Source organism: Pelodiscus sinensis, chromosome 5 (genome assembly GCF_052426305.1).
Source record: "Pelodiscus sinensis isolate ZL-2025 chromosome 5, ASM5242630v1, whole genome shotgun sequence".
Classification (NCBI taxonomy): Eukaryota; Metazoa; Chordata; order Testudines; family Trionychidae; genus Pelodiscus; species Pelodiscus sinensis.
This window is the reverse complement of record NC_143056.1, coordinates 104,409,082-104,427,126: the sequence shown is the minus strand read 5'-3', so window position 1 is coordinate 104,427,126 and position 18,045 is coordinate 104,409,082. Positions and strand designations below refer to the sequence as shown.

The 18,045-nt window shown below is 52.3% G+C and overlaps 1 protein-coding gene across 5 annotated transcripts in view; it reads right to left on the bottom strand.

The window, feature by feature from the left end:
• Positions 1–18,045, bottom strand: part of GALNT18 (polypeptide N-acetylgalactosaminyltransferase 18) — a 699,281-nt gene that overhangs the window by 348,089 nt on the left and 333,147 nt on the right. The window lies entirely within an intron of this gene.

Genomic DNA, 18,045 nt, shown 5'->3' with positions numbered 1-18,045 from the left:
CCCACCAAGGAGCAGCAGCTGGGGATCCTGCAGGGGGCCTGGCCTTGCAGAGGGGAGCTGGGTTTCACACACCTGGGCCCCTGGGGTAATTGACCGCTGGTCTTGTTGCACCACAACTGCAACACCTGGGCCTGCAGGGTGCACCACCCCGCCTGCAGCAGCTGCCCGTGCCCGGGCAAGCAGGAGAGCCAGGAATGAGGAGTACCACCAAAGGCGGCACCTCCGGTTCATGGATCACCAGCTCCGCACCCAGGACCACTGGGTCCAGGAGGACCTGAGGCTGCGCCGGAGGAGTCTGGAGGCCCTGGAGGAGCAGGGCTGTGCTCTGCGAGGCCACCTCCAGAGCCTGCTCGACCGCTTCCCATTTCCTCCTCCCCCTGCTCCTCCTGCTCCCGCTCCTGCTCCCGCTCCTGCTTCCTCCACACCCCCTGTCCCTCCTGCCCCCCCCCCTCCACAACCATTTCCCACCGATGCCCCCGGACCCGCAGTGTGGCGAGACGGGAGAGGCAGCCGGACTCCCACCCCTGAGCTTTCCTTTCCCTTCCTCCCTTCCCTCCCCTTCCAGCTCCCTCGTCCCAGGTTTCCCCCTCCCCTCTCCCACACTCCCCCCTCCCTCCCCCCACCCCACTTATCTTAAATAAACATACGTTTTTGTTTGAAAAACAGTTGTCTTTATTTTACAGTAGGTAGGGAGGGGAAAGGGGAAGGGGGGTAGGGTGGAAGAAGGCCCCAGTGGGGCATGCAGGGAGAGGTCAGTCCTCCTCCTCCACCAGGAAGCTCTCCCGCAGGGCTTCCCGGATCCGGACTGCCCCCCGCTGGGCTTCCCGGATGGCGGCGGTGCGGGGCTGACCATAGTGTCCAGCCATGCGATCAGCCTCAGCCATCCAGGCTGGCAGGAAAGCCTCCCCCTTTCGCTCACACAAATTGTGGAGCACACAACATGCTGCCACCACGGGAGGGATGTTGTGCTTGGCCAGGTCCAGACGGGTGAGGAGGCATCGAAAGCGGGCTTTCAGTCGCCCGAAGGCCCCCTCCACCACGATGCGGGCCCTGGTCAGCCTGGCATTGAAGGCCTGGCGGGAGGGATTGAGGTGCCCCGTGTAGGGCTTCATCAGCCACGGCTGCAGTGGGTAGGCGGCATCCCCCACCAGGCACACGGGCATGTCCACATCCCCGACCTGATGTGGCGGTCGGGGAAGAAGGTCCCGGCCTGCAGCCGCTGGCACACGGAGGAGTTGCGGTACACCCGGGCGTCGTGTGCTTTGCCGGACCAGCCCACATTAATGTCCGTGAACTGTCCCCGGTGGTCACACACGGCCTGCAGGATCACGGAGAAGTACCCCTTGCGGTTCACGTACCGGGACGCCTGGTGTTCCGGGGCACTGATGGGGATGTGCGTCCCGTCCATGGCCCCCCCGCAGTTGGGGAAGCCGAGGGCGCCGAAGCCCCGGATGACGGCGTCCGGGTCGGCGAGGCGGACCACCCTGCGGAGCAGCACCCGGTTGATGGCCTTGACCACCTGCAGAGAGAGACACAGCAAAGCGCCAATCAGTGGGGTGCCTGGGTGGCTGGGAGCGTTTGTGCCCTGTCAGTACCCCGCGCCCCACTCCCTTTAGCAACCCCCCTGGCGGCGTGTAGTACGGCCAGGACAGACCGAACCCTCCGATGCGGGGTGCTTTCACCTCCTCCCGCCCCCCTTTGTCCCTGGGGCGGCCCATCCCCTCCTCGCAGCCATACCTGCATGAGCTCCGCTCCGATGGTGGATCTCCCAACGCCGAACTGGTTCCCGACGGATCGGTAGCTGTCCGGCGTGGAGAGCTTCCACAGGGCGATGGCCACCCGCTTCTGGAGGGGGATGGCGGGCCTCATGCGAGTGTCCCTTCTGCGCAGGGCAGGGGCGAGCCACTCGCAGAGCTCCAGAAAGGTGTCCCTCCTCATCCTAAAGTTCTGGGTCCACTGTCGATCCTCCCAGCGCTCCAGGACGATGCGGTCCCACCACTCGGTTCTGGTGTCCAGATGCCAGACGCGGCGGGGCACGCCCAGGGCGGGCAGGCGGAGAGGCAGAGGGCTGACGTGAACCAGGTGGTGCCAGGCAGCCTCGAGCCATTGGTGGCAGGCTTGCAGTAGCAAGTCCAGAAAGTGAACCAGTAGGTGCAGGGCGAGCTGTGGCTCCATGTTGCCACCTGCGGCGGCCCCCCCGAAGGGAAGCACCGACACAGACGGGCACAGAGACCAACGCTTTGCTGTCTCTCGGCGAGGTTGGCAAGGAAGCAGGAAAAGCTGAGAACCGGCTGTCCGGGGGGGTCCCTTTAAGTGCGAGCCTCAGATAGCCTCAGACAGCAGCCACACAAAGCAACTACTGACCTGATGCCCTGCCAGAACCTGTTTCAGCTGCCCTTAAATGCCCCCCTGCGTCCAATCAGTGTGGACGCGCTAGTTCGAATTAGCAAAACGCTAATTCGAACTAGTTTTTAGTTCTAGATGCACTAGTTCGAATTAGCTTAGTTCGAATTAACTAATTCGAACTAAGTTAGTTCGAATTAGCGCTGTAGTATAGACATACCCTCAGTCTCTCCTCCTGGGTCATGTGCTCCAGGCCCCTAATCATTTCGGTTGCCCTCCACTGGACCCTCTCTAATGCGTCTATATTGGGGGGCCCACAGCTGGACACAGTACTCCAGATGTAGCTTCACCAGAGCTGAATAAAAGGGAATAATCACTTACCTGGATCTGCTGGCAATACACCTCCTAAAGCAACCTAATATGGCATTGGCATTTTTGGCTATAAGAGCACACTGTTGACTCATATCCAGCTTCTCATCCACTGTAATCCCCAGGTTCTTTGCTGCAGAACTGCTACTTACCATTCAGTCCCCAGCCTGTAACAATGCTTAGGACTCCTCCCTACCAAATACAGGACTCTACACTTGTCCTTGTTGAACCTCATCAGATTTCTTTTGGTCCAATCCTCTAATCTGTCCAGGTCACTCTGGACTCTATCCCTGCCTTCCAGCATATCTACCTCTGCCCCTAGCTTAGTCATCTGCAAACTTGCTGAGGGTGCAATCCATCCCCTCATCCAGGTCATTAATAAAGATATTGAACAAAACCAGTACAAGAACTGAACCTTGGCACACTCTGCTAGAAACTGACCACCATCCTGACATCGAGCCGTTGATCACTACCCACTGGGCCTGACTTTCCAGTCAGCTTTCTATGCATCTTACCATCCGTTTATCCAATCCACATTCCCTTAACTTCTGGCAAGAATATTGTGGGAGATCGTATCAAAAGCCTTACTAAACTCAAGGTATATCACAACCACTGACTTTCCCATATCCACAGAGCCAATTACCTCATCGTAGAAGCTAATCAGTTTGGTCAGGTACGACTTGCCCTTCATGAATCTATGTTCACTATTCCTGATTACTTTCCCCTCTCCCAAGTGCTTCAAAATTGATTCCTTAAGGATCCCCTCCATGATTTTTTTGGGGACTGAGGTAAGGCTGGCCAGCCTATAGTTCCCTGGATCATCCTTCTTCCCTTTTTGAAAGATGGGCACTACATTTGCCTTTTTCCAATCATCTGGGATCTCTCCCGATCTCCACGAGTTTTCAAAGAATATGGACAAAGCCTCCTCAATGACACTTGCCAACTCCCTCAGTACCCTTGGATGCATTAAATCTGGATCTATGGATTTGTGTAAGTTTAGCTTTTCTAAATAGTTCCTAACCTGCTCTTTCCCCACCAAGGGCTGTCCACCTCTATCCCATACTGCGTTACCTAGTGCATTTGTCTAGGAGCTGACCTTGTCCGTGAAGACAGAGGCAAAGAAAGCATTGAGTACTTCAGCTTTTCCCACATCATCTGTCACTAGGTTACCTCCCTCATCCAGTAAGGGCCCCACACCTTATCGGATCACCCTCTTATTGCTAATATGCCTGTAGAAACCTTTTTTGTTATCCTTCACATCCTTTGCTAACTGCAATTTCAATTGCGCTTTTGCCTGCCTGATAATTCCCCTGCATTCTTGAGCAATATATTTATACACTACCCTAGTCATCTGTCCAAGTTTCCATTTCTTGTAAGCTTCCTTTTTGGGAAGGACCAAGGATGTCCCCAGTAAACCAATCTGGTTGCCTACTGTATTTGCTTTTCTTACTGGGCATCAGAATGGTTTTTTCCTCTGCCTTTAATAAGCCTTTTTAAAAATATTCCCAGCTTTCCTGGACTCCTTTCCCCTTCATGTAAGCATCCCAGGGGATTCTGCCCATCAGGTCTCTTGAGGGAGTCAAAGTCTGCTCTTCTGAAGTTCAGGGTGTGTATTTTTCTACTCTCCTTTCTTCCTTTGGTCAGGATCCTGACATCTACCATCTCATGATCACTACTTCCCAGGTTATCACCCACCTCTACTTCCCCTAGTAGTTCCTCCCTATTTGTGAGCAGCAGCTCAATCTGCGCATGGCCTCTGGTCAGTTCCTTCAGCTCTTGTACCAAGGAGTTATCCCAAAAATTCTCCAAAAACTTTCTGGATTGTCTATGTACTGCTGTATTGGTCTCCCAACAGATACCAGGGTGATTAAAGTTGCCCATGAGAATCAGGGCCTGAGATCTGGAAGCTTCTCTCAGCTGTCCAAAGAAAGCCTCGTCTACCTTATCTACCTGATCCGGAGGTCTATATCAGACACCAACCACAACATCACCCCTCTTGCTTCTACCTCTAAACTAAAGCCACAGACTCTCAACAGGCTTTTCTCCCTCTAAGTACTGGAGCTCCGAGCAATCATACTGCTCTCTTACATTCAGTGCAGCTCTCTACCTTTTCTCCCCTGCCTGCTTTTCCTGAACAGTTTATACCCTTCCATGACAGTGCTCCAGTCATTCGAGTCATCCCACCAAGTCTCTGTTATTCCAATCAAATCATAGTTCTTTGACTGGGCCAGGGCTTCTAATTCTTCCTGTTTGTTTCCCAGGATTCTCACATTTGTGTACAAACACCTTAGATAACCAATTGATCACCCTATCTTCACCATCCGAATCAGGGGTCCTCCTTTTTTGCTCGTTACTTCTTGTGATTCTTCCCAGGGTTCAACTTCATCACTTACCTCAGGTCTTTGGTCACCGTCCCCCAATGAACCTAATTGAAAGTCCTCCTCACTAGATTTGCAAGCCTGCCCATGAAGATGCTCTTTCATCTCTTGGTTAGGTGGATCCCATCTCTTCCTAACAATCCTTGGGCCCAGAACAGAGTCCCATGATCGAAGAAACCAAAGCCTCTCTCCAACACCACCTGCACAACCACGCATATACTTCCTCAATTTGACGATTCCTACCCGGACCTTTTCCTTCAACTGAAAGGATGGACATGAACACCACTTGCACTTCAAATTCCTTTATCCTTCTTCCCAGCACTACATAATCTGCAGTGACCCACTCAAGGTCATTCTTGGCTGTTTCGTAAATTCCTACATGGAGAAGCAGGAAGGGGTAGCAATCCAAAGGTTTAATCACTTTCAGAAGACTCTTGGTTACATCCTGAATGTGAGCTCCTGGCAAGCAGCACACTTCTCGAGACTGGAGGTCTGAACGGACGTTAGTTCGAACTAACTTTCATAGGCGCTACACTAGCGCTCCGTTAGTTCGAACTTAATTCGAACTAACGGAGCGCTTAGTTCGAACTAGGTAAACCTCATTTTACGAGGATTAAGCCTAGTTCGAACTAGCTAGTTCGAATTAAGGGCTGTGTAGACCCTTAATTCGAACTAGTGGGAGGCTAAGGCTTCCCAGGTTTCCCTGGTGGCCACTCTGGCCAACACCAGGGAAACTCTATTGCCCCCCCCCCCGGTCCCGGAGCCCTTAAAGGGCCATGGGCTGGCTACACAGTTTGTGCCACCCAGCCCTCCAGTGCTCCCCAGGACCAGCCTGGCAGCTCCCAGGAGCCTGCCCGGGGGCACAAAAGGCGGGCGCCCGCTTGGTCATGTGCGGAGATCGTGGACCTCATCGAGGTTTGGGGGGAAGCCTCCAATGTCCACAATCTCCGCACTAGCCACAGGAACGCAGCCATCTACGGCTGCATGGCTGCCAGCCTGGTCGCCAGGGGCCACCAGCGCAGCCAGGAGCAGGTGCGCTGCAAGGTCAAAGACCTGCGGCAGTCCTACTCCCGGGCCTGCCAGCCAGGGGCCGACCCGGAGGCCTGCCCCCACTTCCACGCCCTGGACCGCCTCCTGGGGGCTCATGCCGTCCCTGCCCCTGGGACGTGATAGACCCCGGGGCAGAGGGCCCGCTCCAGGAGACGGAGGAGGAAGAGGAGGGCTCTGAGAGCCAGGAGCCTGCCGCCAGCCTGCCCCCGAGGCACCCCACAGAGCTGCTCGCCTGTGTCGTCCGAGGCCGGGGAAGCGTCCACATGTGAGTACCATCGTGTTCCCCTTATGTGTACGGGGGGCTGGGGTGAGAGGGAGCCCCGGGACCGTGCGCCTGGGCCTTGCCCACCAAGGAGCAGCAGCTGGGGATCCTGCAGGGGGTCTGGCCTTGCAGAGAGGAGCTGGGTTTCACACACCCGGGCCCCTGGGGTAATTGACCGCTGGTCTTGTTGCACCACAACTGCAACACCTGGGCCTGCAGGGTGCACCACCCCGCCTGCAGCAGCTGCCCGTGCCCGGGCAAGCAGGAGAGCCAGGAATGAGGAGTACCACCAAAGGCGGCACCTCCAGTTCATGGATCACCAGCTCCGCACCCAGGACCACTGGGTCCAGGAGGACCTGAGGCTGCGCCGGAGGAGTCTGGAGGCCCTGGAGGAGCAGGGCCGTGCCCTGCGAGGCCACCTCCAGAGCCTGCTCGACCGCTTCCCATTTCCTCCTCCCCCTGCTCCTCCTGCTCCCCCTGCTCCCGCTCCTGCTTCCGCTCCTGCTTCCTCCACACCCCCTGTCCCTCCTGCCCCCCCCTCCACAACCATTTCCCACCGACGCCCCCGGACCCGCAGTGTGGCGAGACGGGAGAGGCAGCCGGACTCCCACCCCTGAGCTTTCCTTTCCCTTCCTCCCTTCCCTCCCCTTCCAGCTCCCTCGTCCCAGGTTTCCCCCTCCCCTCTCCCACACTCCCCCCTCCCTCTCCCCACCCCACTTATCTTAAATAAACATACGTTTTTGTTTGAAAAACAGGTGTCTTTATTTTACAGTAGGTAGGGAGGTGAAAGGGGAAGGGGGGTAGGGTGGAAGAAGGCCCCAGTGGGGCATGCAGGGAGAGATCAGTCCTCCTCCTCCACCAGGAAGCTCTCCCGCAGGGCTTCCCGGATCCGGACGGCCCCCCGCTGGGCTTCCCGGATGGCGGCGGTGCGGGGCTGACCGTAGTGTCCAGCCATGCGATCAGCCTCAGCCATCCAGGCTGGCAGGAAAGCCTCCCCCTTTTGCTCACACAAATTGTGGAGCACACAACATGCTGCCACCACGGGAGGGATGTTGTGCTTGGCCAGGTCCAGACGGGTGAGGAGGCATTGAAAGCGGGCTTTCAGTGGCCCGAAGGCCCCCTTCACCACGATGCGGGCCCCAGTCAGCCTGGCATTGAAGGCCTGGCGGGAGGGATTGAGGTGCCCCGTGTAGGGCTTCATCAGCCACGGCTGCAGTGGGTAAGCGGCATCCCCCACCAGTCACAAGGGCATGTCCACGTCCCCGACCCTGATGTGGCGGTCGGGGAAGAAGGTCCCGGCCTGCAGCCGCTGGCACACGGAGGAGTTGCGGTACACCCGGGCGTCGTGTGCTTTGCCGGACCAGCCCACATTAATGTCCGTGAACTGTCCCCGGTGGTCACACACGGCCTGCAGGATCACGGAGAAGTACCCCTTGCGGTTCACGTAACGGGATGCCTGGTGTTCCGGAGCACGGATGGGGATGTGCGTCCCTTCGATGGCCCCACCGCAGTTGGGGAAGCCGAGGGCGCCGAACCCCCGGATGACGGCGTCCGGGTCGGCGAGGCGGACCACCCTGCGGAGCAGCACCCGGTTGATGGCCTTGACCACCTGCGGAGAGAGACACAGCAAAGCGCCAATCAGTGGGGCGCCCGGGTGGCTGGGAGCGTTCGTGCCCTGGCAGTGCCCAGCGCCCCACTCCCGGAAGCAACCCCCCTGGCAGTGTGTAGTATGGCCGGGACAGACCGACCACTCCAGTGCGGGGCGCTTTCGCCTCCTCCCGCCCCCCCCTTTGTCCCTGGGGCGGCCCATCCCCTCCTCGCAGCTCCCCTCCACCCAGCTCGGTGGCCGACGAGTGCCATACCTGCATGAGCACCGCTCCGATGGTGAATCTCCCCATGCCGAACTGGTTCCCGACGGATCGGTAGCTGTCCGGCGTGGAGAGCTTCCAGAGGGCGATGGCCACCCGCTTCTGGAGGGGGATGGCGGGTCTCATGCGAGTGTCCCTTCTGCGCAGGGCAGGGGCGAGCCACTCGCAGAGCTCCAGGAAGGTGTCCCTCCTCATCCTGAAGTTCTGGGTTCACTGTCGGTCCTCCCAGCGCTCCAGGACGATGCGGTCCCACCAGTCGGTGCTGGTGTCCAGACGCCAGATGCGGCGGGGCACGCCGGTGCAGGGGCGCTGCCGCGGCTTCTCCACGGCCCCCAGGGCGGCCAGGCGGAGAGGCAGGAGGCTGACGTGTACCAGGAGGTGCCAGGCAGCCTCGAGCCATTGGTGGCAGGCTTGCAGCAGCAAGTCCAGAAAGCACACCAGAAGGTGCAGGGCGAGCTGTGGCTCCATGTTGCCACCTGTGGCGGCCCCCCCCAAAGGGAAGCACTGACACAGACGGGCACAGAGACCAACGCTTTGCTGTCCCTCGGCGAGGTTGGCAAGGAAGCAGGAAAAGCTGAGAACCGGCTCTCCAGGGGGGTCCCTTTAAGCTTGAGCCTCAGATAGCCTCAGACAGCAGCCACACAAAGCAACTACTGACCTGATGCCCTGCCAGAACCAGTTTCAGCTGCCCTTAAATGCCCCCGCGTCCAATCAGTGTGGACGCGCTAGTTCGAATTAGCAAACGCTAATTCAAACTAGTTTTTAGTTCTAGATGCGCTAGTTCGAATTAGCTTAGTTCGAATTAACTAATTCGAACTAAATTAGTTCGAATTAGCACTGTCGTGTAGACATACCCTTAGTCCTCAGCCTGTAACAGTGCTTGGGATTCTTCCGTCCCAAGTGCAGGACTCTACACTTGTACTTGTTGAACCTCATCAGATTTCTTGTGGCCCAATCCTCCAATTTGTCTAAGTCGCTCTGGACTCTATCCCTGACCTTCAGTGTATCTACCTCACCCCCTAGTTTAGTGTCATCTGCAAACTTGCTCAGAGTGCAATCCATCCCCTCATCCAGGTCATTAATAAAGTTGTTGAACAAAACCAGTCCCAGAACCAAACCTTGGCGCTATCTGCTAGAAACTGACCACCGTCCTGACATCAAGCCGTTGATCACTATCCGGTAGGCCTGACCTTCCAGCAAGCTTTCTATCCATCTTACCATCGATTTATCCAATCCACATTCCCTTAACTTGCTGGCAAGAACATTGTGGGAGACCATATCAAAAGGCTTGCTAAAGTCAAGGTATATCACATCAACTGACTTTCTCATATCCACAGAGCCAATTACATCATCATAGAAGCTAATCAGATTGGTCAGGCATGACTTGCCCTTTGCTGAATCCATGCTGACTATTCCTGATCATCTTCCCCTCTTCCAAGTGCTTAAAAATGGATTCCTTGAGGATCCCCTCCATGATTTTTCCAGGGACTGTGGTAAGACTGGCCGGCCTATAGTTCCCTGAATCATCCTTCTTCCCTTTTTTAAAGATGGGCACTACATTTGCCTTTTTCCAATCATCTGGGATCTCTCCCGATCTCCACGACTTTTCAAAGATAATGGCCAAAGACTCCTCAATGACATTTGCGAACTCCCTCAGTACCCTTGGATGTATTAAGTCCAGACCCATGGATTTATGTACATTTAGCTTTTTAAAATAGTTCCTAGCTTGTTCTTTCCCCACCAAGGGCTGTTCACCTTCATCCCATATTGCGTCACTTAGCGCATTAGTCTGGGAGCTGACCTTGTCCGTGAAGACAGAGGCAAAGAAAGCATTGAGTACTTCAGCTTTCCCCACATCATCTATCACTAGGTTACCTCTTCCAGTAGGAGCCCCACACCCTCTCTGACCACCTTCTTTTTGCTAACATGCCTATAGAAACCTTTCTTGTTATCCTTCACCCTTTGCAAGTTGCAATTCCAGTTGCGCTTTCGCCTTCCTGATAACTCCTCTGCATTCTCGAGCTATACATTTATACCCCTCCCCAGTCATCTGTCCAAGTTTCCACTTTTTGTAATCTCCCTTTTTGTGCTTAAGTTCACCAAGGTTTTCCCCAGTAATCCAGTCCAATCACCTACCATATTTGCTTCTCTTGCTACGCATTGGAATGGTTTCTTTCTGTGCCTTCAATAAAGCTTCTTTAAATACTGCCACCTGCCCTGGGCTCCTTTCCCCTTCATGTTAGCATCCCAGAGATCTCTGAGGGAGTTGAAGTCTGCTCTTCTGAAGTCCAAGTGTGTATTTTACTAATCTCTTTTCTTCCTTTGGTCAGGATCCTGAAATTTACCATCTCATGAACACTGCTTCCCAGGTTGTCACTCATCTCTACTTCCCCTATTAGTCCTCCCTATTTGTAAGCAGCAGGTCAAACTGCTCACGACCCCTGGTCAGATTCTTCAGTACTTGTACCAAGAAGTTATCCCCAATATTCTCCAAAAACTTCCTGGATTGTCTGTGTACTGCCGTATTGGTCTCCCATCAGATGTCTGGAGGATGAAAGTCCCCCATGAGAACCAGGGCCTGCGATCTGGAAACTTCTCTCAGTTGTCCGAAAAAAGCCATATCTACCTCATCCACCTGATTCGGCGGCCCATAGCAGACTCCAACCACAACATCACCCCAGTTGGTTCCACCTCCATCTCTTCCTAACAATCCTTGTGCCTGGAATAGAGTCCCATGGTCAAAGAAACCAAGGCCCTCTCTCTAACACCACTTGCACAACCACACATTTACTTCCTCAACTCGACAATCCCTACCCAGTCCTTTCCCTTTAACAGGGAGGATGGACGAGACCACCACTTGCGCTTTGAATTCTTTGATCCTTCTTCTCAACTCTACGTATGAGAAACATCACACAGAGGTACACACAGTGAGTTTGACCCTGGCCCTCACGTGCTGCAAGGGGCTGGAAAGCTTACTTAAATTGCCAGTAAGGAGTCTATTGGCACAGAAGATCTTTATCCCACCACCACCACACCAGAGGAGGAGAGGAATGGCCAGCAGAGCCAACAAGACTTGCCAGGCCCCTTGACAAGGTTGGCAGGGAATGGGGGATGGCCCCCAACTCCCAGAAGAAGCAGGGCTTCAAACAGAAGGGGTGGGACTGAGGCATCCAGCCCACATCACTGCCCCCTCTCAGAGCTAGATGGAGCACACTGAGTCTATGTCTAGACCACACAGTTTTCTGACAAAACTTGAGTTACGTCCACACTACAAGCACATTCTTTCAATAGTAAATTGAAAGAACAGAGGGGTTTTTCAGGAAATGGTAATCCGCATTCTATGAGGAAGAAGCCTTTTTGCGAAAGAGCTCTTTCACAAAAAGGTGTGTGTGGACGGGGAAGAGGGAGTTCTTTTGGAAGAAGAGGAAAGAGGAAAAAGTACAGGTACCCCGGTGGCTACTCCGATCATACCAATCCCAGCTTACATGAGCGAGAGCGTCCAGGCAGTCTGGACACTCTCTTCCAAAAAAAGCTTCTTGCACAAGAAGCCTGTAGTCTAGATGTAGCCTGAGTGGTTCTCCAGCAATGATTTAAAGGGCAAGAAGCTCCAGGCCTCTCTGGTGCCCTAGTAGCCGGGAACCCTGGGCCCTTTAGAATAGTTAGGCCCCATGACACTTGCTTCTTTGCCCCATCCCACTGGTGAGCCTGCAAATGGCTGAGGGTGTGGGCAGAGCACATTGTATTCCAGCAATCCCCAGGTGTAGAATGGCTGCTGTAAAATTATACTTGAGCAGCAGCAATCGCAATGACAATGGCATTACTCCACATCTACACCAATGTACCCAAGATCAGAGTCTGGCACAATTTCTCTGTAATCATCAGCATAGGCTTAGTTTGTTTTTTAACATGTGCTTATTCTAAGTATGTACCTAGTGATGGAAATGCTTTCTGTGGGTTTAATTAAAATTTCATTTTAACAAAGAATTACCTCATAACACATAGCACACATGAAACTGTAGTAAGTTGAGGGTCAGTAACATGGAGTCAGCAGGCCTAAATAGAAGCCTGTAACATGAAAACAGCAACAGGCCTGCAATCTAGTGAGCAAGACTTTGGTTCAGTAACAGGAGCCAAGAAAGAGGCCCTATTGATAACTGTGCGATTGTGTAAGTTAGGTCGAGCATGGAAGGACACAGGGAGGCACTGGGTACAGACTATAAGCCAAAGGGGAGTATTGGAACATCTTAATAAGAAATGTCTTGGTACAAAAACTCCCTAAAAACTAATGCACATATCGACCTAGTTTCGGGACCAGGTCGGAATTGACAGCATGAAGGATAGTAAGTGAGCCCCCCTTCCATAAGGTGAGGGGTGGTAACTAGGCAACAGAGGGTGGTAACCTGGTACGTAGAGAAATGATGTAAGTTGTTTGTACTGGTCTATAAAAGGACACCGCAGCGGGTGCTCTCCGGCCGACATGGGGGGGGAGGGTGTGCACTAGGCACCTGAACGGCAGGTGTCATTGCCTAAACTTACAGAGTGCACAGAAGCTTAACTTTGACTAACTGCTGTTAATATCTGTTATATGGCAATAGGCCTGCCCGGTGTTGGTACCTTGTCAACGCGGGCCATAGTGCCCAGTGGTGTAACATTGTACTGATCTCTGTTACCAACTGGTAGAGCTTCACATTTGACAATAAACCTGCTCGATTGATTTCAAACCTTGCCTGCATCTGTCGTTTCCGGGGCCTCTCAGAGATCTCTTGTGTTGACCCAAGTGCACGGGGTCTAACGCTCTAGATAAAGGGAGTACCGATTGTTACGCACACAGCCGAAAGTTTAACAATGGAGTAGAGGTCCTGTCAGGAGCGCGCCAGGACAACCCTGACCAGACGACGCTGACACTGACAGTCCAGACCACCGAAGGTAACGAGGTACAAGAACACCGAGGTACGACAGAAACATTTCACATTTAATAGTATGCTTATGAGAATTCCATAAGAGTTGACGACACTTGAAATGTTTACATAAAACACTACAAACTGTTTTATTATACCAGAGTTTGGAGCTCTGTTAAATGTTTTAAATAACACTGTAGTGTTTTAGAAAGAGCAGATGGGTGAGGTAATATCTGTTATTAGACCAACTTCTGGTGAGAAACAAGGTTTTAGAAGCAACTTCAAGAGGCAAAGTCTTCACAAAAAGATAAATTGAGGTCTTCTTAAGCATAATGGGGAACTTGAAGAACTTCAGTGAGTTTTAGTAAAAGAAACTACTGTGGTATATATTGTTCAAGATAAACATAAAGACGTTGGACATGCACATTAACATGTTAACATAATCATACACTGTGTTGACCAAATCAGCCTAACAGAATAAAAATATGGCCCAGTTTCTCTGCTGCTATTTCTTCATGATTAATGGCTATTTCCTGAAAGTCCGAGGCAGGCCAAATGCTGGGAGGTTTTGCTATCAGCTTCAACAGGGCCAAGATTTGGGCCCAGTGTGAAAAGACAGACCGGAATTCCATCTCAGATTTTAAAGAAGCAAAACCAAAGGTCCTGAGCTAGTGAAAAAAGACATCACTGTATTGATTTAAATCCTTTACTGCCAATGAATCCGAGCACTGGAGGACATTCAGTAATGTATACATTTATTTGCAGCCTGTCCGGTCTCCCTATAATGTCTCTATTTTAATCAGTGTCAACTCTACTGCAGTGATATCTCCTGCCCTGGCACCTGTGACTGTTACTGCTGTTATCTCACTGAAAAATCTGACAGTCTGGAGTCAGTTCTGGGCACATGTGCAGTGCCTATTTTGGGGGGAAATCTTCAGACCACAAATGCAGGCTCTTGTCTCGCCAGAAAACTTTGCAGGGAAATCCCGAGTAACTCATTTATCTTACTTGCAGCAATGCTCACAATCTCTCAGTAACACAAACCCCAGAAAAGATTAAATCACAAAGGGTATGTCTACACTACCCTCCTAGTTCGAACTAGGAGGGTAATGTATGCATACCGCACTTGCTAATGAAGCCCGGGATTTGAATTTCCCGGGCTTCATTAGCATAAGCGGGGAGCCGCCATTTTTAAATCCCCGCTGCTTCGAACCCCGTGTAGCGCAGCTACACGGGGCTCGAACTAGGTAGTTCGGACTAGGGTGCCTATTCCGAACTACCGGTACACCTCGTTTCACGAGGAGTAACGGTAGTTCGGAATAGGACCCTAGTCCGAACTACCTAGTTCGAGCCCCGTGTAGCCGCGCTACACGGGGTTCGAAGCAGCGGGGATTTAAAAATGGCGGCTCCCCGCTTATGCTAATGAAGCCCGGGAAATTCAAATCCCGGGCTTCATTAGCAAGTGCGGTATGCATACATTACCCCGCTAGTTCGAACTAGCGGGGTAGTGTAGACATACCCATAGGGTATATCTACACTACAAAGTTAATTCAAACTAACGGACGTCAGTTCGAATTAACTTTGATAGGCGCTACACTAGCGCTCCTCTAGTTCGAACTTAATTCGAACTAGCGGAGCGCTTAGTTCGAACTAGGTAAACCTCGTTCTACGAGGACTAAGACTAGTTTGAACTTACTAGTTCGAATTAAGGGGTGTGTAGCCCCTTAATTCCAACTAGTGGGAGGCTAGCCCACCCCAGCTTGCCCTAGTGGCCACTCTGGCCAACACCAGGGAAACTCTATTGCCCCCCCCCCCCCCAACCCCGGACTCCATAAAGGGGCACGGGCTGGCTACGATGCCCGTGCCAGGTGCAAGCCTGCCAGCACCCAGCTAGCAGACCCTGCACCTGGCACGGCTCGAGCCAGCCATCCGATGCCCCCCAGCCCTCCCCCTCTTCCCGGGACCAGGCTGGCGGCTCCCGGGAGCTTGCCCGGGACCGCAAGAGGCGGGCACCCACCTGGTCTAGTGCGGAGATCGTGGACCTCGTCCACGACCTCCACACTAGGCACAGGAAAGTGGCCGTCTAGGGCAGGAGAGCTGCCAGCCTGGCCACCCAGGAGCAGATTGGCATGAAAATCAAGGTGGTCCACTGAGACCCCCGACCCTGAGCCCTGAGCTTACAATGGCCATCCTGGGTCAGACCAAAGGTCCATCTAGCCCAGTAGCCCGTCTGCCGATAGTGGCCAACCCTAAGGACCCTGGAGGGGATGGACCAAAGACAGTGACCAAGCCATTTGTCTCGTGCCATCCCTCTCCAGTCTTCCACAAACTTTGGGCAGGGACACCTCTCCTACCCCCTGGCTAATACCACTCCATGGACCCAACCTCCATCACTTTATCTCACTTCTCTTTAAACGCTGTTCTAATTCTAGCCTTCACAGCCTCCTGCAGCAAGAAGTTCCACCGGTTGACTCTTTGCTTTTTGAAGAACAACTTTCTGTTATTAGTTTGAAGCCTGTTACCCATTCCTTTCCTTTGGTGTCCTCTACTCCTTCTATTATGGGAACTAATGAAGAACTTTTCTTGATGCACTCTCTCCACCCAACTCATGCTTTTATAGACCTCTATCCTATCCCCCCTCCGTCTTCTCTCTTCTAAACTAAAAAGTCCCAGTCTCTTTAGCCTCTCTTCATATGGGACCTCTTCCAAACCTCTGATCATTGTAGTTGCCCTCCCCTCTCCCACCCTCTCTCTTCCCCTCTCCCACCTCCTTTTCCCAGTCTCCCCGAGCTTTGTTCAATAAAGAGAGATTCTATTTTTGAACACAATTTTCCTTTATTTTGTACATCAGGAAGGGGGGCTGGGGGGGGTAAGTGGAAGGAGGTGAGGGAGGAATGGGGTATGAGCTCCCGATGGGGAGGACTGGGGTGGCTCTGTGGGCTTCTGGGGATGGAACCTCTCCTGCAGCCCCCCCAATTGCCCCCTCTCCCCAGATGACAGCCTGAGGCAAGTGCAGCCGGTCTGATGGCCGAGTGCTGTGATGTGCCCAGTGTGGGTACTCCGGGCAATCCAAGCCAGGACTGCTTTGCAAGCGGGCCACTCCTGAGAACTGTCCGTCCGGGGTGGGGGTTGGGTCCCTTTAAGCACAGCCCTCGGCTAGCTTGAGACAGCAGTTCCACGCTCTACGTCCTCATCTCATGCCCTGCCGGCACTGCTTCCGGCCATTCTTAACCCCAGTTCAGGGTCCACTCTGTGTGGACATGCTAGTTCGAATTAGCAAAACGCTAATTCGAACTAGTTTTTTAGTCTGGATGCATTAGTTCGAATTAGCTTAGTTCGAATTAGCGCTGTAGTGTAGACATACCCAAAGGCTGGGAAGCACACCCCAAACAGCTGATCTAAACTGACAAAGAAAATTGTAAATAAATTGTAAAAGAAAAAATTAAACTAATAACACAATCCCCTGATCCAGCTTTCTTGATCCACATCCACTGAATAGCCCTTCATACCCAAAGACTCAGCATACATAATGTGGTAATCAAAATTCAGTCCAAAATACAGAGAATGCTAGCCAGCTTGTGGAGAAAGCCCCGTGCTGCCGGCAATGGACTCTACTGATGAAGCAAGAGAGTGGGTACAAAAAAGTAGCATGGGATGGAGATTTTCCAGGAACCAATGGGGCTCTCTGTGAGGGTAACACCTGTCCTAAACCATGCCAGAAAGTTATTCCCATCAACTCTGAGTCTGCATTCTCCTGTCTGGATGGTCACATATTTCAGAGGAAGGGAAGACCAGCCTATCGTTCTCCTTGTGTAAAAACATCTCCTTTTTTTGTCTCAATACAACCATGTGCCAGGGAATGTCCAAGTGCTACATAATGAAATGCATAAACAAGCCAAAAATTCATGAGTGATTTCTGATTCACTCAGCTTATTTTATTTAGTTCTCTCATAGTTTGCTATTATATTATTTGTGATTTTTGATCACTCTGTTGCACTGTTACATCCCATATCGTGCCCTAAATCAAGACCATCACCACATAAATTCTGCATACTATCTTACCCATATTGCACCTTAAAATACCTAATCATGAAAAGGTAGGTCAGGCTTGGTTGACTCTAAACACAGCGTTATTCATTAGGGTTGGAATGGACCTAAATATCCTCATGCAACCAGGGTGCTAACACCATACATTTAGTTGTTTTATGTGGAAATGTGTTTGAAGCTGGGATTTGAGCTTTTTCTTGACAGAGAGAATTAAAAAAAAGAGGTGGAGAAGGGGAGTTTCAGCTTTGGGTGAGGAGCATATTTATTTTGCCTGCTACAGTCTGTGCTCTGCTAAAAAAAAGTCCAAGGAATGCCAGAGAGAGAGTTGTGGCTCCCAGCATGCAGAAACAGGGACTCAGGTAAGAGCTGTCATAAGGCTAGAGGTGGAACAGAAGCCCTTCATTTGGCATTCTCCTTCAGAAGAAGGGATGTTGATCCCACTTAAATATTATGAGTTTGAAATTAACTCCTAGCAGAGCCCAACCTTTGCAGTTAATTGACTAGTCAAGTTGTCGATGGAATTTCCATCGACTACTCGACTAGTTGACAGGCACGTCCGCATTCCTCCTTTGAAATGTACGAGAGCCCCCACTGGGCACATTAAACACATCAATGTACTGAGCCCATTAAACATAGGGAATGAAGCTCTGTTCTCTGCCTCTGTTCTCACTGGATGTCAGTGGCAAGTACTTTTGCACATCTGAAGGCAAAACTTGTCCCAGGAGAAGGGTCTAAGGCTAGAGGGGAAAAAAACAAACAATTCTCTGGTATTCTCAAACACACCCTCTGAAACTCTAACAGGATGTCTGCAAGTCAGAACTTGAGGAAAT